Raw genomic sequence first — 23,682 nt, 5'->3', positions numbered from 1 at the left:
TTATAAAATGTCGGAAAAAGAAATCGTCTGCTAAATGTCAATTAACAGATTTAGATTATGATATTTACCGAACAAGCATTATAAATTTGACTTTGAAATATGAAAAAAAGGTTCCGGAAATCTAAACCCAGAAATTGTCAAATGTTTTAAGAAAACATGAATATCATGGTTGAATACATCGGAGGAAACCCTACATCAATAAAGCAAACAAAAAAAAAAGTTAGTGACATTTTCTATAATGTTCGTAAAGAAGACAACATAATTTTGGAAAAATGTCAATTTTGTTGAGGAAAAAAAGAATATCACATTTTCAGATCAGATGTAATCAAAAATTTTGGAACAAACCAAATAAAGTAATAATAAAACCAAAGCTGGTCTGGTTCACTCTAAAGCCGTCGGGGCCAAACGTCCTCCCGCTGGCGTGGTATGGGATCTTAGAGGGGGAGGTGCTCAAGTGTCGTCCTCGTCATCTGAACGCGGCTCAAAGTTACTAGGTCCGTCCCGAAATAACCTTAGTGTTTCTTTAAAACGGGACGTTAATATAACTAAACTAAACTTTATTTGGGGCTGGAATGTGAGATAACATCTTCAATGAAACGCATGGAAAAAAAAATCATTAAGTTGGTTATAAAAAAAAAAATGTGTGTCACCTCGAAATGTACCAAAATAGAGAAACAAATAATTAGAAATGACGTTTTGCGAGTAACTGTTAAAATATCATTAACCTTGAATCAGGAACCAGTTCGAAGTGGTTAGAACTGAACCAAAACGGAAATAAAATGGAATGTGTATATTAAAAAAAAAAATCATGCTCTGCATGATTTGAATAATGTATTATCCCAGATGTGCCAGGTTTTTAAAATATATAGTTTTAATTTTTATTCGTAACTTTCACTGGCAAGTATCGCATGGTCAGCAACTTTAAAATTTCTAAATGAAACCTTGAAAAATTCCTAGATTTCAGACGTCGCTGCATATTTTTTAAAATTTAATTGTCTGGAAATTAGTAATGCAATTTAGAATTCGTTTCTTGTAATTCTTTTAATGTTTGAACGTTCATTTAATCTTAAAATTAATTTTTAATTATTTTTTTTTCCTTAAGATAGAAGTGAAAGGCATGTAGAATTTGTGAGAGGTTTGAAGATGATGATAACCCTTTCTTAACCTCACAATTCTTTTTACTTTCTTCCTTCTTATGTATATTGCTTAAGGTATCTGTCTACCTAGGGAGAAATTTTTTTGAAAAATTCCAATAATGAGCTATTTCAGTTCATTTTCTTGATCAAAGTGATGCCAAATAGTGAAAAATATTAATCGGCAAATTTTGTGGCAATTGAGATTCTGTAAAATGGTCAATTTGGGTGAAAAATAGTAAAAATTGCAACGAAAAACAAAACACTCTACAAAAAATTTTATTGCATAAATTCCAATTATTTTATACACAACATATTTACAGCTGTGGTGAGGAAATGATGTATAAATATATGCATTTTCAAAAAAAGTTTTGGCTAATAAGAAATACTGTATTGAAAATCTTTCGGCATAGAAACTACTCTTGCTTATAGAACATATTATAAAATCAGTTATAATTCTGAGAAGCGTGTATTTGATAAAATGTTGAAAAACATTCAACTTTCGGTTTCGGTTTCAGCTACAGTGATTTATAAAAAAAATCGCATATTTCTGTTTCTATTTATCGTAGAATTAAAAAACACAAATTTAGAAACCCAAATAAAATGGGTTTTAAAATAAAACAATAAAAAAAATTTTGAATTTTGAGCAAAAACTGCCTTTTAAACGTAAACAAATACCTTAAAAGTTCACTAAAGGGTAAAATTTTTTTTATTTTGTATACAACTTGTATCAAAACTTCTTGCATTGCCATCATGTTTATGTTCAGTTGTTTACAAAGACACCTACTCGATTGAATTAGAAAACTGAATCAGCAAAGCTTAGTCACTTTTCCTGTTCAAAAATTCAGCAGGTAAGGCGTGTTCCGTGTTTATTTGGAGCAATGCTGAACTTGTGCAGGAAGTAGTACTTGTATGGCATTCTTGATCTCGTAATCTCTAAAAAATATACGATCGAGGTTTTGAGGAAATAGAATATTTGAATTAATTTTCTTTTTTTTTTTTCTCATAACGATGCATTGCAATTGTTAAGAAATTCGTAGTCGAGATTTTGACCTATCTCCATATTTGTCTCACTGTCTGTCTGTCTATGAACCAAGAACGTTTTGAGGAAGATGAATGAAATTTGGAATATGGAATTACGACTCAACTTGTAGATTTTTATAAAATTTTTGAAAGAAATCCATTTAGAAGAAGTCAGTCTGTCTGACTGTTCGATACAAAGAGAACTCGATACTTTCAAAACGTTGGTAGATAAAATTTAATTCACAGGCTTCGCATCTAATATATAGAATTTTGTTAAATTTTGAACTAAATCTGTCAAACGGTAGATCGTCTATCAATTTGTACATTTGAATGTCTGTAAACTCAATAACTCACAAAAGGAAGGAATCAAATTCATGAAATTTGGTATATTATCTTGTGACTACAACAGTAGTTTCGTCAAATTTTGGTTTCATTTGGTTAGCAAACAGGAGTTAAAAACAGATATTCGAAAAATAGATACCATTACAGTCATGAAATTTAGGACTTGAGTAGTTGTAATAGTGACCCAATGCATCTAGTAGCCAAAATTTAAAAATTTAATTTGGAGCATTTTTTAATTAATATTTTGTTACTTTAGATGAACTTTTGCATGCATTTCACTGTAGTATCGTTTGTAATAGTTTTAGAGGAAAATACGTGATCCAAAATAAAGACCAAACAATTACCATTCTAAAAATTGTTTTTCATTTTTAACCTAATTTTATGAATTTGCAAAACTTATTAAAAAATAGTAAAACAAAATTCTTTTTTTTTTTTTTTTGAAAAATTTTAAGAATTGAAATTTTTTTGTCTAACATTCTAATTTCGTTATCTTTTTCAAATTTTTTAACTGCAATATTTGAAAAATTTTTCTCAATTCGAAACCAGAACTGCCGAAGTACGTTTTTTTTTCTCATTCAAGTTTAAAGATTCAAGACAAGTTAAGATTTTTTTGTTGTTGTTGCTGGTAATCCGTGCTGGAAAACACAGATTCGCGGTGAGAAGGTTTACTTCTTTGTCGATTTGGTCAAAAGCTAAATCGGAATTAAAAAATAATTACAATAGCTTTTGCATTATTTAAATTCTACTATTATCGTTTTCAGCAAACCTGCTAATTTCATTGTCTATTCTCTCTCTCTCGTTTTAAAAAATCGTCTGCATTTTCAGCTATTTATTCCGATTAAATGTGTGCGATATGTTTTTATCAATTTTATTTTAAATTATTGTGGTTTTGATTTTACTAACATTCATCAAGCCAGGCTCAACGCCACGCGGGTTCTACTTGTGCACTAAGTCAAAGTTTTTTAGCATTTGTTGCATCCAAATTAAATATACATGTCATCGCTGGAAAAATAGTTTTACAAAGATCTTTAATGGATATTAAGTCAATGGTTCAGATCTTAAAAGCATTTCTTAAATTTAGGGACGAAATAAAAGTTCTGCAAACGTAAATATTATCTCTATTAGTGCCTGAGATCTAGAGAGTCTTCTGGGGAATTCTAAGTAATGCCAACTTATCAGAAGACTGTAAAAGAGAGGCGAAGGATAGTTATCCTTTTTTTTGTTGTTGTTATTACTGATTCGTGTTATCCGTAGATCCAGTTATAAGATCACAAACCAAATTTCAATTATTTGTCATTTCATTTCTGAGTTATTTCGTTCACGAGCATGTGAAAGTATAGACAGTTAGACGGTCAATCCATTGAAGGATTTGATTCTAAATATGATATGGACCTGCATTTTAGATGTTAAACGTGTGTACAAAAATTTATTTTTCTAGCTCTTCATGTTTTGTAATTATTGCATTCACGTGTCGAGTCAGCAAGGCAGACTTCCTCTGAATGGATTTCGTACGAAATTTAATAGCAATTTACAAATTTTATTTAAAAATCATATACCAAATTTTATCTACGTAGATTTAAGCATTTTTGAAGTATCATGCAGGCAGACAAATAGGCATGTTACCAAAAACAGGATTTTCGGACTCGGGTAGTTCTAGAATGTGGAGATTGGCCGAATTCTCGACTTTGAATACTTTGACGATTGCAATATTTTTTATACTATGTATAGAGGGAAAAAAAAAGAATGAGTTCTGCAGATTTTTTTTTGCTTGGAAATCTCATTTGCTGTGTGGTTCAATATTTTTTTTCTGTTATTATAAGGCATTAAAATAAATAGTATTGTAATCATCGGAAAATTGCGAGCAATCTCTACTTTTTAGACCTCTCTACATCCCTAAACATATTTTTTTAGAACTCAGTCTATCGTTGTTAAGTGATCATGATAGACTCAATAATGCTTTTAGTTAGTAGGACGAAATTTAGTATACACTAAATTTGATTCACTAAATTGAATTCTAAATTCAATTCATTCACCAGAAAATGGTCTGTCTGTCCCACAGCAATTGGTGGTCTCAATGGTTCAGATCTTAAAAGCATTTCTTGAATTTGGTTACGAAATAAAAGTTCTGCAAACGTAAATATTATTTCTATTAGTACCCGAGATCTAGAGAGTCTTCTGGGGAATTCTAAGTGATGCCAACTTATCAGAAGGATCTCTACTTTTTAGACCTCTCTACATCCCTAAACATATTTTTTTAAAAATCAGTCTATCGTTGTTAAGTGATCATGATAGACTCAATAATGCTTTTAGTTAGTAGGACGAAATTTAGTATACACTAAATTTGAAGATTTCCGTCAAATTTTGAATGGAATTCATTCACCAGAAAATGGTTTGTCTGTCCCACAGCAAGTAAGTATGATAATTACATAACGCAAAGAGTTGTATAAATGAAATTTTGTACATAGTTATAGTATCTAAAGTATAAATCTGTATCAAAAACTAAACTAAATCAGTCGATAGTTAACCATCTAAGCAGTTACATGCATATAACTAAAAAACGTACTAGTTTAAATGAAATTTAGAATACGATTATCTTACTAAAATTCTTATTCTATCTCAAATTCTTGTTTCAATTACTCGATAAGAATGAAACCAAAATGCATGTCCGGTTGTCTTCACTCTACTAGAAGCACAAAACGCTCATGGGTGGCAATCTGAAAGCAAAATTATGAGTACTCATGGTGCTCGCCCATTTGACCAAGATCTGCAATTTTTACATGGGATGGGGGGGGGGTGAATGTGGAGAGCACCTTGATTATGACAAAGTTTTGGCAAGGCCGCTCCCGCTCTTTCCAGTTTAGAATTCCATTCAATGCGATAACTCTTACAGCTTTATATTTAATTTTACCTTTAATCGTAATAAAATGAATATAAATATATTCTCTTTTAAAGTTAACAGTTCAATTTCTTCCTCATTTATTCATATTTATATTACAGTTTTTATAATATAAGGCATTTTAATGTAATTTATTTTAAATAATTTTTACAACCAAAGTTTTGGAAAGTGGATTAAACAATTATGATAAGTTTTTTTCGGAGATTAAATTATATATCTGATGTTATTTAGTCTAAACATTTACTTAAAAAGTAGTCCTAAGAATTTTTTTTATAAATAATATAATTCGATATGGAATTGATAATTTTACTATTCATTTTCAAATGTGTAATGTAATTCAAATTTCATTATTTCAATTTATATGCGAAATCTGTGCACTGCTTTATCATGTAAATTGAAAAGTAAATGTTCTGAAAATCGCTGATTGTACAAAATTTAATCGTAAAGTGCTTATTTTTCCAACATTAACATTAAGAAGCGCATGCGCAATGTTTCGTCGAAAGGAAGGGCTGTAACTGGAAGCTCATTATCAATTCTTTGAAGTCATTAACGATTCTTTTGTATGCCAAACGATAACGATCTTAATGGTTTTGTTATTCGTCAAGATATTTTATAGAATAACAAACGATTTCAGTTTTAGAAATGATTTGTTCTGAACTTAGTTTGTGTGATCTAAATATAAGATAATTTTTATGAAATTAAAAAATATGTATATAAATATGGGATTTTATTTTTTTCAATTGTGTGTTATTTTCTTCGAATGTCTCATTATTTTATGGCAAATTTTAAATATATATTAATGCTTTTAATTATGTGTTCCATTTCATTTCTTTTTATGTTAATAAGAGAAATTTTTTGAATATGTCAGTCGAACCTTAAAATAGATTTAAAGAGTGATGATACATACACATATTTAGCTGGTGGCTGTTGAATTTTGTGTTAATTATGACAATCAACTTAAGTTGAGTTGTAACTTTTAAATGTTATTTTTTCCATCTTTTGAATTTTTTAAAGTTGTTGATATGCTAAATGACATATTAATTGTCAATAATTCATTCCTTTTTACTAAGTGAAGTATAGAAAAATATTGTGATTGTAAAAAACTTGGAACTCCAGATTTCGAACGAATCCCCAAGTTTTAAAAGCTGCCCGAGTCCGAAAAATGTCTGTCTGTCTATCTATGAACAGATACGAGAAAGAATCTGTTCATAGAAACAGATGAACGAGACAGATGAAATTTAATATATTGACTTCATATCAAGTTTGTAGATTTCTGGTAAATTTCAAACGAAAGTCTGTTTATCCAACTTCTCGAATATAAATTAATATGATAATTACGAAATGAAGAGAACCAGATAAATAATCTTCAGTACAGGTTCATAGATTTGGTACAGAGGTATAGTCAAGTCAACCATCTGACTCTCCAAACCGCCACGAAGGCACACGGATTTAAATCATAAAACTGAATGACCGGATCGCCGCAACAGCAACACTGGCGGGAACTGTGGTTGAGTCCTAAGGGCCACCACCGACCACGGTACAACCCTCCCCGAAGGAAGTACGTCCCCTCATCGATGGGAGGAGTCAGATCCCCCACCTCTTTGTGTACCCTCCAGGGTGGCGAGATCCAACCACCATGCCGAGAGCATCTCATCCTCATTTCGAGGTGCTCCCCTCGGGATAAATATAATATACCCGGGTATATAAAATTTTCAGCCAAATTCATCAACGAGTTGAACATCTGTCGGTATATACTTTGAAAAACATGTAAACGTAATAACTAAAAACCACAATTATTTAAATGTATCAAATGCCCGTGTCCTGGCATAGGGGTAGCACGTCTTCCCCGTGATCTGGGCATCCTGGGTTCGAGTCCCGATTCGGGCATGGTTGTTCTTCCGTTGTTCTATCTATCAGATGTGTGAATGTGCCCTCCTGTAAAAAGAGGTTGTGCAAACGAATGATTGATGCGTGAGTAGCAAAGTCGTATTCTTGGCCCTAGTTGGCGCTACTATAAAAACAAGAGACGCTCCCCCACCGGCTTAAATCGGTATCTTCGTAACAGCGGGCTTGTCCATGGCAAATGCCATAAGAAACAACAAATGTATCAAATATAATATGTGATTCTGTGGTTAAAATCGTAGTTCTGTGGCAAATTTTGGTTTCTCTATGTTGGGGGAAATGCGTCTGAAACAATTTCTCGGTTATTATTAATGACATGCCAGGGATTAATCGCCAAACAATTCTCCAAGGATCACGCGATAAATTCAGCAAAAATGCTAAATTCCTGTCAAAGATTAATATTTCATTATACGGAAATGCAATGCAAAACATTCTCTGCTTAATACAAGGTTAAGCTTATTTTCGTGCTCGATTAAATTTTCAGTTTGACGATCATTTCTTTAATCTTGCTTTATTTTACGTCTTCCTTAATCTGACTGAATGGAAGTTTCTGTGACACGGCGAGACCTTTTCCAAGCATCTCTAATAATATTTTACAGCTAAATTAATTAGCCAAGCGAAGCACAGAATTAAATTCGGCTGTAAAAACGTTCATTAAAGCAGTTTGAAATAATCGGACGGTTGTATGCATATATAAATTATTGACATTCGACAGTAAGGAACTATTTCTATACCATACTTGCTAGTATTTTATAAATGTATATAGATATTTGAAGTACTTGTTTATGTGTTCATTCAGACTTATTGGGAAACTAAAGTTAGAACGGATTAAACCCTATTCATTTTAATTTACTATAGATGTATTGTTCAGAGGCATTTACTTATTATATTACATCATGTGTATGAAATATTAGTTTGCCATTGCAATGCACATTCTTTTTATGTATATTAATATTATATTTGAATTTTTTTTTTTTTTTTTTTTTTTTTTGCTTTCATCTTAACTAATTTTTAAATATAATTTGAGTTGACCTTCTGTCACACCCATGTATGTTACACTTCCAATCTTCAAACCGCCGAAAACTAGTAGAAAAAAATATCTAGAGAGATTTCGCAATTTAAAACCCATTTCATATCATCTTTACATTGTTAAGAAATGAGTTTTTGACCGTGACCAATTTAAAATTCAGACTTGCACTTAGACCACCTGAGATGGGTTCCATGCAACAAATGCGTCAAATTTCAAAATTACTTAATGAATGCATGCCTCGACCCCTTTCTGCCGAGAGGTGTTCTTCAAGTACTCGTTCCCGAGGAAAAGAGAGTGATGATGACAAGCCTTACTTCTCAGAACAATAGCCGGGGGTGAGATGATAAATGGAGGTCGTTGCATGGATATGCATTATTAATTAGATCACTTATCCTTTTAAACAATTAATGTGTAACATTCAATTAAATATGCTACAATTTGGACAAAGATTTAGGTCAAGTAAAAATTTGTGATGTGAAAATCAAATTTTGATTTTTTGATTAATTTATCTTACTTTTTCCTTTACAAACTTCGAAAACAAAAGCATTACAATCATAAAAAAAAAATGACTGACCTCGAAATTCTAATGAATATTCACTCTTAGAATTTAGGGCCGCGGTTGTCTCGTCTCGTCTCGTCTTTGGAACCGGAGGGTTTCAGGCTCGAGACCCGATTCCACCGAAGAACCGCCGTGTAAGGGGGTCTGTTGCATGTTAAATCCGTCAGGTCCAAACGCCCTCCCGCTGATGTGGCTTTGTGTGGAGAGGGGAGTGCCAGCTCAGGTATCGTCCTCGTCATCTGACCACGGTTCAAAATGACGAGGTCGGTCCCAAAATAGCCCTAGTGTTGCTTTAAAAAAACGGGACCTTAATATAACTAAACTTAGTTTAATTGTATACTAATAATTAAAAAAGTATGTTTTTGTGGCAGCATGATAACAACTGGAGTGTTTCTGGTGTCTATAATAAAGGTGATGTCCTCTCGTCCATATAAAATTGTGGATCTTGAGCGTTATCAGTACTCCGATTTTTATTTTCAGAGTCTTTTTTTTTATTTTTTATGGATTGAAACTATAATTTGATACAGAGCCATAATTTTAGTCATAAGGTCATGAACCAGATTTCATTCATTTAGGTCGCTACATTTTTGTGTTATCATGTTTACGGATATGCGCAAATTCAGACAGACAGACGGTTTAGTCTTTTGAATCATTACATGTGAATTGTATTTTAAATTTGGAATTATTATTGTACACATGTTTTATCCAAAATGTTACCTACAGTTTATTTAATGTAATTATCTACATTTTTTATAGATATCACGATTTATTAAAATTGTTAAATTTCAAAAAATTGATCTTATAATTTATTTACTGTTTATTTATTATTAGTATTAATACCTATTATTGTTAATTTTGACAATGTAGTATGTAGTAAAATTATTAATTATTAAAAATAAATTTTTATTGGTATTTTTAGCTTAAAATCCCTTCTTGCTTTTTTTTAATCTCTAAATTCGCTTTTTCTTAATTTATATTTCTGAATAAGTCAAGTTTTTGTTGTGGTTCTGTCATTTCCGAATTAATCAAGAAAACTACATATAAATTTCGTGTTTCTTTCGGTTTCTTGTATCAATGATGCTTAGAGTATTTTTTTTACTTATTTAAAACAAAATTAAATTTTAACTAGAAAGTTAAAAATATATTGCAATATGCTACAAAATCCAGTTTGTTGTTTTTAAAACGCATGTACAACAATCTTGTATACGATATATTCTAGAAGTGTGTATTTTTGACTGATAAATCTAACTATGATTAGGAAATTTGCAAATTCAATTCAAAAAAAATTTCACTGAATGAGATAAGATAAATATTTTTTTTAAAAAATGAAAGTATTCAGGTTAAACTTTTAGTTGTTGAGAAACCAAAGTACGCAGATGAAAAGAAACAAGTTTCGATAACTTATTCGACACTCGAGGTAGCAACTGTTTTTTCTAAGTAGAAAGACCTAGCAAATAAACGAGTCACTTTTGATCTATTATTGCATAGCAACAGAACGAAGAAATGAGCTGCATTTTAATTTTGGTTACAGTTTATTATCTTTTTATTGTTTTTGTGCGCTATAATTCATTTAAATGAGATTACTCGTTTGTTTTTCTTATTCTAACAAAATGAATTGTCACAATGTTTCGGAGACGGAGACGATATTTTACCTTTTTTACTTCTTCGTATATGTAATATGAAGAAAGTAAGTGTAATGTCTTGATCTAGACTGATCAAATAACGAAGCAGAATTTCCAGACAATTCTTTATTTTACAACCCTATATATACAAAAGAACAACTTGTTCTAATCTTGGTTAAATAAATTGCTATTTTCACCTGTAGTAGGAGACACAACAATCGAAGTCGAAAGTTTATCTTGAAACTCAGTTCTCCATCAATACGGAAAAACAACAGCACAGGGAACTAACAGGTTGTTAGTAAACACGACCACTCCAGGGGTAGTTCACTGACTTCGAACTCGTGGGCGTAGTCCAACAATCTGATGCAATTCGTTTCTTCTCTTCTCCCTAAAAAAAAATCTTCGTGCTTTATTTCGGCGACTATCTCCGCCTCTTAATTTACATTGGTCATTTGAGTTCTTTCGGTCAATCGGGGTTCAGCAATATGCTCCCTCAGCAGCGCCAGTGGGTCGTGGGAAGATCCTTTTAGGGATGCACCTTTCATAACTAACTATTCTGGAACACGGAGTTATCATAGTCCTTTCACAATGAGAAACATTTAGCATCCAGATGTCTGGATACCCTTTTCTCTTTGAAGGTACTATCAATATCTCTTGGACGAGGAATTCCCACATGTGGTCTTTCACTGTAGTCGCGAATGAACGGATGCGAAACCACCCAGGTGAAAAGATCCACCATCTGGCCTTCTCGAGGAATTTAGTAATTAGCAACGATGACACAGCTGGCTGTAAATGTCTTATATGTACTGGGAAACAGGGAATGTTATAATAGTAATCGTCGAAAAATTCGATTTTTAGATTTCAACGAATCGCCACGTTTTAAACCTCGTTGAGTTCGAAAAACACATTTTTTTGGAAAATTTTTCTTTGTCTGTCAGTGACAAAGATAACTCAAAATTGAACTAGATGCTTGACGGTTGAAATTTGGTATACGAAATTTACACCATATTTGCATATTTATATCAAATTTTGAGTAAAATCTGTAGAGAGGAAGTCTGTCTGTTCGGCTGTTCGAATATAAATTAACACGATAATTGCAAATGGTGAGAGCCACATGGATAAAATTAAATACAGCACACTCCCGAGTATCCGGGCTAATATGGCGGAAGGACAGGCCGGATAACAAAAAAGCCGGATAAGCTGGAATTCTATGAACTCATTTTTTTACCCACCAATACTAGAATGCAAAGTTTTCATACCAAAACTCACTGTTATTTTTTCACTTCTTATTGAGTACTAAACCCTCCATTTATCTCAAGCCAAGTAGAATAAGGACGCGGCCCGGTGAGACATAAAAGCAGTTGCCGGTAACGTGCCGCATTAAAATAAAAGGGTTTGTAAACTGGTGTATATATATATATTTCTGGTATATAACTGGTTTATATATTTCACAATAATTCATTGGAGAAAAAGTAAGTTAACTGATATAAACTGTTTGCATTTTAACATGAGTTCTCTACACTTCACTGTGATATACTTAACAAAACAACATCAGGCATACCCTAAGAACCATTTACGAATCCTGTTCTTAATTTGTAATTATAATCAGGAACAGTGACAACGATGAGGTTCTATTACACTGATGAAACAATGAACTGCGAGCAGAACGCTGCTCTTTTCCTATCACAGCTTGCACACAACAAGTAGAAAGATCGTAGAAGAGTCAGCCAATTCTTGCCAATTCAATGCCTTGTTTTCCTCAATTAATTACGATGAAGAAAACTAGGCTGGATAGTATGGAAGCCAGATAATCGCGAATCGGACACTAGGAAGTGTACTATACACAGATTTGACATCTATAATTAGATACCCATCAATTTTTGAACAAATCCAGTAACGGGTTGACTGTCTGTCGGTCTGTGCTTTCAGAAATATGTAATGCGATAATTCAAAAACGCAATGATTTTATATCACATTTTGTATGGGATTTTGTGACTACAAGTGCAGTTTGGTGTCAAATTTTCGTTTCAATAGGTTCAGAAAAACGTGCTTAAAACTCAAATTCGAATTTTGGGTATTATTTTCGCATGCCAAGGATGAATCGCCAAATAATTCGTCAAAAATGACACAATAAGGTCTGCAAAATTGCTACATTTGCACCTAAAAATATTTAACTATTGTATCATAAGGCACTCCTTGGCATGACCAGTTTATTAGAGAATATGCGAGAAAGTTTTGTTGAGACAACTCCCGCGTACTAAATTTTAAGGTCTTGTTGGAACGGTTGAGATTTATTTAGAAAGAGCATTATATTTAATAACTTGGCGATAGCAAGAAATTCACAGATGTGCTTGCCCAAACAGTCAGTCCACTGTAATTCGCAGCTAAACAGCACAAAGTATCGATACTTTATAGAAATCGGAAGAAAGATTTATATTTTCTAAATAAATTAATTTTCGACCAAAGATTGCGCTCTGGTAAACAATGTCAGTTGATGGATCGCGAACATCATTTTTACTTCTGGGACAATTGCCTGCTGACACGGGTAACACGTCTTCGGCGATTTTGTGACAAAAGCATCTCGAAGTGCATGGTTCGTCTTTCCACCGCAAGTATTTAATAAAATCTTTTCTGTTACTATTGTAATATCCTGATCTAGACTGATCAAATAACGAAGCAGAATTTCCAGACAATTCTTTATTTTACAGTCCTATATATACAAAGAACAACTTGTTCTAATATTGGTTAAATAAATAGTTATTTGCAGCTGTAGTAGGAGATACAGCAGTCAAAATCGGAGGCTTTTCTTGAAACTCACTTTTTCATCTCGTCAACACGACCATTCCAGGTGTAGTTTCTCAAACTCCGAACTCGTGGGCGTAGTCCAACAGTTCCTGCAATTCGTTTCTTCCCTCCTCTCTAAAAAAATTTCCGCCTCTTAATTTACATTGGTCATTTGAACTCTCCTTCGGTGAATCGGGGTTCAGCCATATGCTTTCTCAGCGGCGCCAGTGGGTTGTGGGAAGGTCCTTTCACAAAGAGAAACATCTAGCATCCAGATGTTTGGACACCCCTTTCTCTTTGAAGGTACTATCAATACCTCTGGGACGAGGAATTTACACATGTGGTCTTTCATTGTAGTCTCGAATGAGCAGATGCGAGACCACCCAGGTGAAAAGATCCACCATCTGGCTATCTCGAGGAGTTTAGTAAGTAACAGCGACGACACAATGAATCAGTCCAACACAATGTCTTATCAGTACTGCCAAACGGGGAATGTTACATTATAAAGGAATAGCTCACTTAAACATTCTTACAGAATAAAACCAGTGGGAATGGTAACCCTAATACATTCTCGCAAACTCTCTAATAAACTTGTCATCTAGAGAAGCCCTTGCATGGCATTGGCGTACAGTAGTTACGAAATGTTAACTTTTGGCATGCATTTTACATTTTTATTGAATCCATCGTGTCATCCTTGACGAGATATTTGGCGATTAATCAATGGCATGCGGTTAATAAATATCCGAAAATTGAATTTGTTTTGACTTTTGTTTGTGTTTGACATGTTTTTCTCAACTGAATGCAGCAAAAGTTTGGCACAAAACTGAAATGTAATCAAAAAATACCATACCAAATTTGTTATATTTAAGTCATTGCGTGTTTGAGTTGCCGCGTTTATTTATTTCTGCAAGTAAAAACAGTCAACCTTTTGTTGGATGTGATTGAAAGGAAATGTGAGGCCGCGGTGGCCTGGTGGTAAGGTCTCGGCTTCGGAACGGAGGGTTTCAGGTTCGTGACCCGATTCCACCGAAGAACCGTCGTGTAAGGGGATCTGTTGCATGTTAAATCCATCATGCCAAACGTCCTCCAGCTGGTGTGGTGAGGTGTGGTGTGGAGAGGGGGGTGCCAGCTCAGGTGTCGTCCTCGTCATCTGACCGCGGTTCAAAATGACGAGGTCCGTCCCAAAATAGCCCTAGTGTTGCTTTACAAAGGGACGTTAATATAATTAAACTAAAATGAAAGGGCATGCGTCTACACAATTGTTGATAAATCGGTGTACCGAAACTTATCTGTTTGGCTTTCTTTGTTTTGTAGTTATTGTATTAAATTATATTCGAACTGCTGAACAGACGGACTTCCACAGAACAGAATTCATTCCCAATTTGACAGAAATGTGCAAATTTGATGTAAAGACACTGTATAAAATTTCAACCGTCTAGCAAAACGCGTTTTTGAGTTTTCTTTATCACAGGTAGATGGATATTTTCCAAAAATGTGTTTTTTGAATTTAGGATAGTCTTAAACCTAAAGACGCATCAAAATTTCAAATTAGAATTTTTTGAAAATTACTCTATTTCCTCTATACTATGTGCTCGAGAAAGTAAAAATAAAATCTAAAAGTTTGTTATAATTTTAATTATTTGTTTACTTTAAAAATAAACGCACTGTGACAAGTACAGCTCATACTTTTAAAAAGAAGCAACTGTGATCTGGTGGCAAGGTTTCGATTTCAAGACTGTAGTTCCAGGTTTGAATTAAGACTCTATTCTAAGATCCACTGAGTATGTGACTTATTAAATCTGCTATCGAGGATTATACATCCTCTAGCTGATGAAGTGTTGAAGTTTGGAGATAGTGGTGTTGGCTTTGATATGTCCTCGTCTTCTGATCTCGGTTCAGCTTTCTTAACTTAGTCAAAAAAAATCGTTACGTTATTTTCAAATGGAGTTTTAATATAACTAAATTAAACTAAATAGAAATATTCCAAGGTAAGATAAAAACTATGATATTATGATAAGTAATTAATTAATTAACCCTTTCTAGGACCATGGGAAGTATGCTTCCCACCAAATTTATCAATCTTTATATGAAATTATGTTGGTTGGCATAAGTTCTGACACATTTTTTTAGTGAAACAGAAACTAAGATACTTCAGTTCTTTATCTCATACGGAATGATGTGTCTTGATTTGTACTTAATTATTAACTAACCAAACTAATAATGAATCAAATTAAATTTATCAAATAAATTTAATGAATCCCTTTCCTTATTCTAATTTCAAGCCTAAAAATATTTTAACATAATATGACTAGAAAAAAATGGCCCTTTAAAGGGTTAAATAAAGTAATTTTAAATATTTCTTGCGATTTTTTTTAATATCAAGTTTTATTAATTACTAAAATTCAATTAAACAAGTGCCCTTTTTTCATGTAAATAATTTATTATTAAATTATTTAAATTTCGAGTTAATTTATAAAAAATATATTAAACGAATTTTTATATTTAATATATAGATCCTATAGTATTATTTTCTGCTAGTATCTTATTATTTAACATATTATCGAGGTACGACGAAAGTGACTAAAAGTGAACAATTAAAAAAAAAAAAAAACAAAAAAAAACGTGTTCTTGTAGTTTTGAAATACCCTCTCTGTAACAAGAATAATCACGATTAACAATATAGCTCCAAGATTCAATTGGTGGTGTGCATATATTGGTACACATTTTTCTATTACAGAGATAACATATTAAAATAATTAATACAAATAATCGTCTACCGCCGTCTGTAATGTTGAGAGAAGTCGAAAATATCTCCCCCCATTTGGTTTGTGTCATTATCAGAAGTTCAAATCTTTTCAATGCTACTATTTTTGTATCAAGAGGAGTGTGCATGTTTATGTATAAATTTACTGATTTAAATATGTGCGAATAAAGTAAAGAATGAGTAAAAATTAGTTATGGGATCGAAAATTTCTCATTCTGTTTACATTTGGTATATAGAATTTTAGCAAATGTAAATGATCTGAGGTCTGCAATTCTTATTTTGTAATATGTTAATTCATTATATTGTTACGAATCTGTGATGCGGCTTCCAAGCATAGTTGGTTCCATAGGAGGTCCCAGAACTTGGCGACACACTTGGGGACCATTTGGCGACTTTGGCGCCAAAATAGATTATACCCGAAACATCGAATTTTTTCGAGCCGTCCAGTAGGAACCGAGTTACGCCTCGAACGTTCTTGATTGGTTGAGAGGTTTCTAGCCCCGCCTCCTGAGACCTATAAAAGGAGCAGCTTGCAGCTGCCGCGGTCGTCGTGGACCAGTGGAGTCGAAGAGTAGTCGGAATCGACGATAAAGAACTGGCCTTCCAGAGATAAGCGGAGCAGCGATGGAGTGAAGCTAGTGCTGAACTAAGCTGTGCGCTACTGTCTGTCTGTCTTGTTATATGCTGCTGTGTATGCTGTTGTTGCTGCACGTCTCGGCTGAAGATAATCGTCTTCTGTGCTGATATAGTTGTCGTCTTTTGTGCTGTCCTGTGTGTCTTCGTGTAAATAAACGTCGTTGTTTTATTTTCTACTGCCGCCTGGTGATTGAGCGTTCTCCACATCATATAACTTCCACTATCCAAACGAACCCCGGAAAATTTCGTAACAATATTCTCACGTGAAGGCTAATTAGATGTCATTGCCAATATTTTCTTTCAGAATTATTTTGTATTTGACACAGCATTTTTTCCCTTTTAAGTAAATCCAATTCCAAGGAAGTAAAATTTCTGATGAATAATATATTTATATCTAAAGTGAACGATGAATCTATATTTATATCTATCACTACAAATTGAATGAATTATAAAAGCTTAAATTGAAGGATTCATATATGTGCGAAGAATGCTAAGCATGAATATAAATTAGTTACGGGATATTAAACTTCCAATTCTAATTGCATTTTGTTATGCTGGATTTTAGCAAAGGTCAATGAGTTGAGATCTGCAAATCTTATTTTAATTTATGCTAATTCCTTATATTCCTTTTTCATGGCCAGTTAGATGTCATTGCTAATATTTTCTTTCTACATTATTTTTGTTTTGTCTTTGGCACTTAATTTTTTTCTGCTGGTGGATCAGTATTTATTTTTAACCGATTTTATAGATTAGTTTTGATTTGATTATTTGTGAATATTATGGGTAGAGAACAGCCCATTTCGAAGGGGAAAAAACTTCTCATGAATTATATATTTGCTTATAAAGTGTATATGATAAATAAAAATTTTATTTTCATTTTTTAAGCAGTTCATAAGTTTTTCTATTGCAACATTCGTAAGTTAACCTGTGACAATCATATCCGAGACATTATTAACAAAATAACATCCCATCTAGGCTGTCATATTTCATAATATGAACATATTAACCAATTGTCTACATCCAGTTCCACTTAATTTTATTCAAAAACCTGAGTGTGTCCGTTTGATAACCATAGACAATAAATCATGTGTGAAAGATAAAAGTTGACATTATTTTTGGCGGATAAATAACATAATTTTTTTTTAAATATTTGAATGAGGTAGGTGATGAAGTTCAGTGTGTAACCTGAAGAGATAGTTTCTATTGTCGAGTCCCCTATACAGAAGTGATCAATCTAATTGTTAAAAAATTATTTCCCATCTTTTGTTAGGTAAGCTATCAATGTTTGATGTTGTATTTAACATTATATTAGACTAGCTTTTACCCGCGACTTCGTATGCGTGGAAATTTTGATGTGTATGTGTGAGAACTGACTGTCTGAAATATAGAAAAAAAATCAATAAATGCAAAAAAATGAAATGCACTCAGAAAAATTTAATCAAAAATAATGAATGTAGGCAGAGGGAATGTGTACAGCAGAAAAAAAAATCAATAGGAAATGAACAGGAAAGTTCGAATTAAAGTAACATAAAAAAAATAAAAATGACGGCAATGTAAACCTAAACAAAGCGCTACCAAAAAATTACCAACCTGGCAAAGCACCAAATGGTTGTATATCAAAGCTTAGCCGCCAAAACTAACCTAAAAACAGTTTATTTAAAGTGTGTACCTGAAATAAAACAAAACAGGAAACCAATTATTCAAAATCCATTCCGTTGAACTTGAAAGTAGTAGGGCATTCGAATTTATAGCATCAATGGCTTAATCTTTTGTTACTCCTGCGCATGCGGAAATTTTCAACGTCAATTGGGGCAACTCAAATGTATGAATTTTCTACGCCAGGTGGGGTAACGCAATATAAATTATAAATTTTTAATTTCCTTTATTCTGTTTTATTTTAATTCAAAAGTACTTCAGAATGAATCCGAAAGATCGATTCATTAACAATGTTTAATTTTAAATGTATCGAACATTAAGAAAATAAACGGAATCGTTTGAAATAATCGGCTGAAAAATGTTAAGCCTAGCCTCATTGGCGTGGGGAAAAAAAAATCCCTGAAGCTTTACTCATTTGGCGATTTTTGGCGGGAAAGTTAGTTTTTAATTAATAAACAATTAACCACTCAATTAAAAGTAATAAATAGTAGCCTATGTCCTATTCCAGACTATAATCTATCTCTCAGCTAAATTTCATCCAATTCTGTTCAGCCGTTCTGGCGTGATTGACTAACAAACATCCATCCATCCAAACTTTCACATTTATAATAGTAGTATAGATACAAGCTAGATTTTGGGGAAAACTATATGTTGCCAAAAGTCTACATATAACTTTTTTCAAAATAAACATGCCGTTTTATTACCGGGATTTATTTATTTATCTTTTACATAACCTTTAACTATTATCCTATAATAAACGATATTTTTAAAAGTCAAAACAAATAATCATGCATTTAAAGGTTAACTCATTTTTATTCGTTTGATTTTGTCATTTTTAACTGTATACCGATTACATCTTTCAAAAGCAAAATAATAAACTCTCAACAAGTGGGTAATCATTTTCTAATGAAATGAATCTGAAGTAGCACTCACTTAGTTTCCGAAGACTGATTAGCGAGGATATACAGGAGTCAGAATTTTTGTGACGTCATTTCGTTTAGTCCATTTAAGTGGCATCCTGCTTAGGGTATTACAACTTATTTCGTAGCAGTCCGCCACGCTTCTCTGAAATACATGTGGAAATGATTTTTGTTCGGATCATTTTAAGCTTCGAGCGCAGAGATCGCTTCATTTATTCTTTCGGAACATTACAAACGCTGCGGTACTGGAGCGTTCGTTTGTGAAAGCAATTAGTTTCCAGCGTAAGTATGGATACGAATTCTTCTTTAATTTTGAATTGCATATTTTTTTATAAGCTTCATTTTAAATTTTGGTGAAACTTTAAAAATGTAGTGTGTTTTTGGTAACGATCGTCGTTATGATGTGTTTTGACAAGAGTGTGTTTATTATTTGAATTTTGATAGTAATAATGTATTAATAGAATTTTTTTTAAAGAAAAATTACCTTTTTGTATGTAGAAATTATTTTTTTGGGATTATTTTAATTCTAAGATGAAGTATTTGCACTTACTGACAAAAAAAAAAGAGTGTTAGTTTATAAAATTACACATCTATTAGTATAATGCCTATTGGGAAATATTTTTTATCAAAAATATTTAAACCAAATTAAATCGTAGATGAGTAAATTGTCGGTATAATGCAAAGACTTTAATCACATTTATAGTATATTTTTAAATTTGAATAAATGTTTCCGAATTTTCTTATGCAATTAATTCATTGTGGGTTTTTTTTGTCGTTATATTGTTTTCAATCCCCCAAGACATTTGATTTCATTTCGCTCTCACATTTTTATAAAATTATTTTCTACTTTATAGTAAGCCAATAGACCTCTTTTTATTATGTTATTGCTTTCTGCTTTTCAGTCTTTAATATACTTTATAATTCATTGTTGTAAATATAATAGTATCTCGTAACATATTTTTATCATTTTCTGTCTCACGTGGTAACATAACTTATTCAAATTTAATCATTAATTTATGATACAATTAAAGTTTCGGAATACTATATTGTCCCTGAAAACACATAATTGTATAAAAGTTCGGAGGCAGAGAGAAGGAGAGGGACGGAGAGACATTATTAATAACGCGAGTACATTAAGAGTTCATCACATTAAAAGCATTATGTGAGTATATTAAGAGTGAGTACACAAAGAAAAGTGAAAAAAAATTAAAATAAATGCTTTTCAAATCTGAGACAGCTTAAAGAAAAAAGTGAAGCTAAAATCAAAAAATATATTCTAATAGATGTTGTTTATCCATTGTTAATGTGTTATTGTAGAAAAGAATTACATAGAGATGTGGATTTTTTTGGAGAGTTTCAACTTTCCTGACAACCAAGGGTAACAACCAGCGGCGGATTTAAGTAATTTACGATTACTTAAATCCGCCACTGGTTGAACTTTATAGTATTCCCCTTTTCAAGAACTGGTCGATTTGTTTCAGATTTCAACAGAATTAATGTCTTGCAATTCGACGCAATCCTTCAATACTAAACTTGAATTCATGTTACTGCTCCATTTTAGGTTAATCCTTCTTTTTTATTTTATTAATATTGTGTAAATTTTGTTTTTATTTATCTACTATAGTTCCAGACTGTCCGACATTTATGTTTGTTCCATTATTATTATTATTATAAATTATATTAATAATAAATTAATTATAATAGTTAAATAATAATTTATTAACTTATTTATTATTAAATTACTATTATTAAATTATTAAGAAATATTTATTATCAACTTATTTATCATTAAATTATAATGATTAAATTATTAAGACATTAATTTTTAAATTATTATTAGGATGTATTAATTATTAAATTATTTTTAAGAATTTTTAATTATTAAATTATTAAGAATTATCAATTAAATAATTATAAATTATTATAAATATCCTAATAATTAAATGAATATAACGAAGCATATATGATTCTGATCAATTATACTTAATAAAGGGTTAATTTTATCAAAATATTTTATTATTCATAATATTTATATTTTTTACAAAATTATTTATTTGGTTAATCGGAGAACAAAGTTCTTTAATTGATTTGCTTGCCGTGCTCTTTCACACTAGTAGCCCTAGGCAGCTAGCTACGTAGTTACCTGCCTACTTTGTCGAAAATCTGCGACCGACATTAAAAACAGCAACAAAATGTATGAACTTGTATAAAACAAATAAATGAAATAAAAACATCATTATAATATTCGAAGCAGATGAATTATTTTTATACAGATAATTCCAGTTGACAGTGGGTGTTTCTTAAAATTAGAAAATGAAAACAAGGAAAAGACCTTCAATTTTTTTCATGATCACTTTTATTTAATATAAATATGCAGACGAATCTTTATTTAGAGTTGTCAAAAGTGACTCTACACAAAATGCATGCGAAATCATCAAGAATTTTCACGGTCAACATTTTTTCACGCTATCCTCCAAAGTTCTTTCGCAGTGTTTAGATATAATAAATCGTCCAGTTGGGTTTCTTCACCATGAATTTGATTTATGCTGATTATATGGGCTGAACCCTTTAATGGGAGTTTGATAAGGTTTCAACAAGTTCGCATTATCTTACCGTCGTGACGACTTTTACACCTTTTAAGTGTTATTACTTTTTCTTCAATTAAAGTTGATTGAAAGGAGACAAGACAGCGACGGATTTTCCCATTGCCAATTGGGTTCATTTGCAATTAGCAATTTTATTTTAATAAAGATTTTATTTTTCCGTTTTTTTATCAGCAATGATTTTTTAGAATTTTTTTTTCATGCAAAGAAAAAGAATTGTAATCATCAAAAACCTAACACTTCGAATTAATTTTTAAGATCTTGCTTAAGTAGGTAAAAACATTTTGAAAGTTATATATCATTGTGAAAGTGTTTTTTTTTACACAGTATAGTGGACATAACAAATTCTGACTAAATCCGGCAAGATTGTCTGTCAATTAATACATATGTGAACACAATATAAAAAAAAAGAGTAAATTATGACTTTTAAAATTTATATTATAGTTGTTATCTCACACATATTGGATCGAATCCATGACAGAATAACCTCATAATTCGTGTTTTTAATGGATGTCTTTCTAATGCTATAAATGTAAATACTATTATTTAAACTTGATGAATCTATACAAATGAAAATTAATATGTAAGAGCAAATCAAGTTTAGATTTATATCATATTAATCGCCTTTGGAGACCAGCTTTTTAGTCTAAATTGTTAAACAATTGCTATAGAGTGCATCTTTTTTAAATTTCACCAAGTTATTTGATTCCACTGAAAGACATGACTTTAATTGAATCAATTTACTATAAATTACTTGAGTACAAATAAAAAAAGTACATCTATACTTATAATAAAGCTCAATGTGTGTGTGTGTGTGTGTGTGTGTGTATGTGTATGTGTTGGCGCTCTACAGGCCAGACCGTTTGACATACAGCTACCAAATTTGGTACATGTATACCTTGGAGTTTGGGAATGTGCACCTGGTGTTTCTTTTTTCGAATTTTTAATTAGAATTTTAATTATTAATTAAAAACTAACTTTCCCACCAAAAAAATCTTCCATTTTCCCCACCGCCAACTTTTCCGCCAAAAAAATCTTCCATTATCCCCAGCGCCAAACGAGAAAGGCTTCAGTTTTTTTCTCCCAACAGTAATGAGGCTAGGGTTAAAATTTTTCAGCGGATTATTTCAATCGGTTCTGTTTATTTTCTTCATGTTTGATGCATTTAAAATTAAACATTGTTAATGAATCAGTCTTTCAGATTCATTCTGAAGTACTTTTGAATTAAAATAAAACAGAATAAAGGAAATTAAAAATTTCTAATCCGCATAGCGTTACCCCAACTGGCGTAGAAAAAATCACGTATTTGCGTTACGTAACCGGCGAAGAAAATTCACGCATGCGCATTCTGTTCTGATTGTTGCCATGACAACGTTATCAATGGATGATTTAAATTATTTTTGGGTTAGTTGCATGCTTTTGTAAGTAAATTGTATTTATGTTAGTTATATATTTTTTGTATATGCTTATAGTTTTAAGTACATTGTTTTTTAAGTAGTTTTTTTAAAACCTGTTTTCAGCCGTTTATTTTAAACGATTCGTTTTATTTTCTTAGTGTTTGATGCATTTAAATTTAAACATTGTTAATGAATCGATCTGCTCATAATGAATCTAAGAAAATTTTGTTGACCAACTCTTGAGATATTACATAAATTTAAAAAGATATTCTTTAGTGCCCATAAAGTTTGAACGCTGAGTGACTCTATTTTCAGTAATCAGATTATAAAAAAATGCTTTGTTTCAGTAAAAAATATTATTATATTAATTGAAGATAAATTTTTTCCACTTTAATTTAAAGCATAAATTCTACGG

At 31.7% G+C, this 23,682-nt stretch overlaps 1 protein-coding gene across 2 annotated transcripts in view; it reads left to right on the top strand.

Moving 5' to 3' along the window:
* LOC129972573 (zinc transporter ZIP10-like) overlaps positions 1–23,682 on the top strand; it is a 76,717-nt gene that overhangs the window by 2,041 nt on the left and 50,994 nt on the right. Inside the window, exon 1 of one of the 2 annotated variants that reach the window (XM_056086762.1) lies at positions 19,415–19,549. The exons of the other annotated variant lie outside the window; for it this stretch is intronic. The gene's annotated coding sequence lies outside the window, so the exon portion shown is untranslated. Of the gene's footprint in view, positions 1–19,414; positions 19,550–23,682 lie in introns of those variants that run through there. 2 annotated transcript variants of the gene reach the window in all.

Source organism: Argiope bruennichi, chromosome 6 (assembly GCF_947563725.1).
Source record: "Argiope bruennichi chromosome 6, qqArgBrue1.1, whole genome shotgun sequence".
Lineage (NCBI taxonomy): Eukaryota > Metazoa > Arthropoda > Arachnida > Araneae > Araneidae > Argiope > Argiope bruennichi.
The sequence above is the reverse complement of the archived record's forward strand: the minus strand, read 5'-3'. Positions and strand labels throughout refer to the sequence as shown.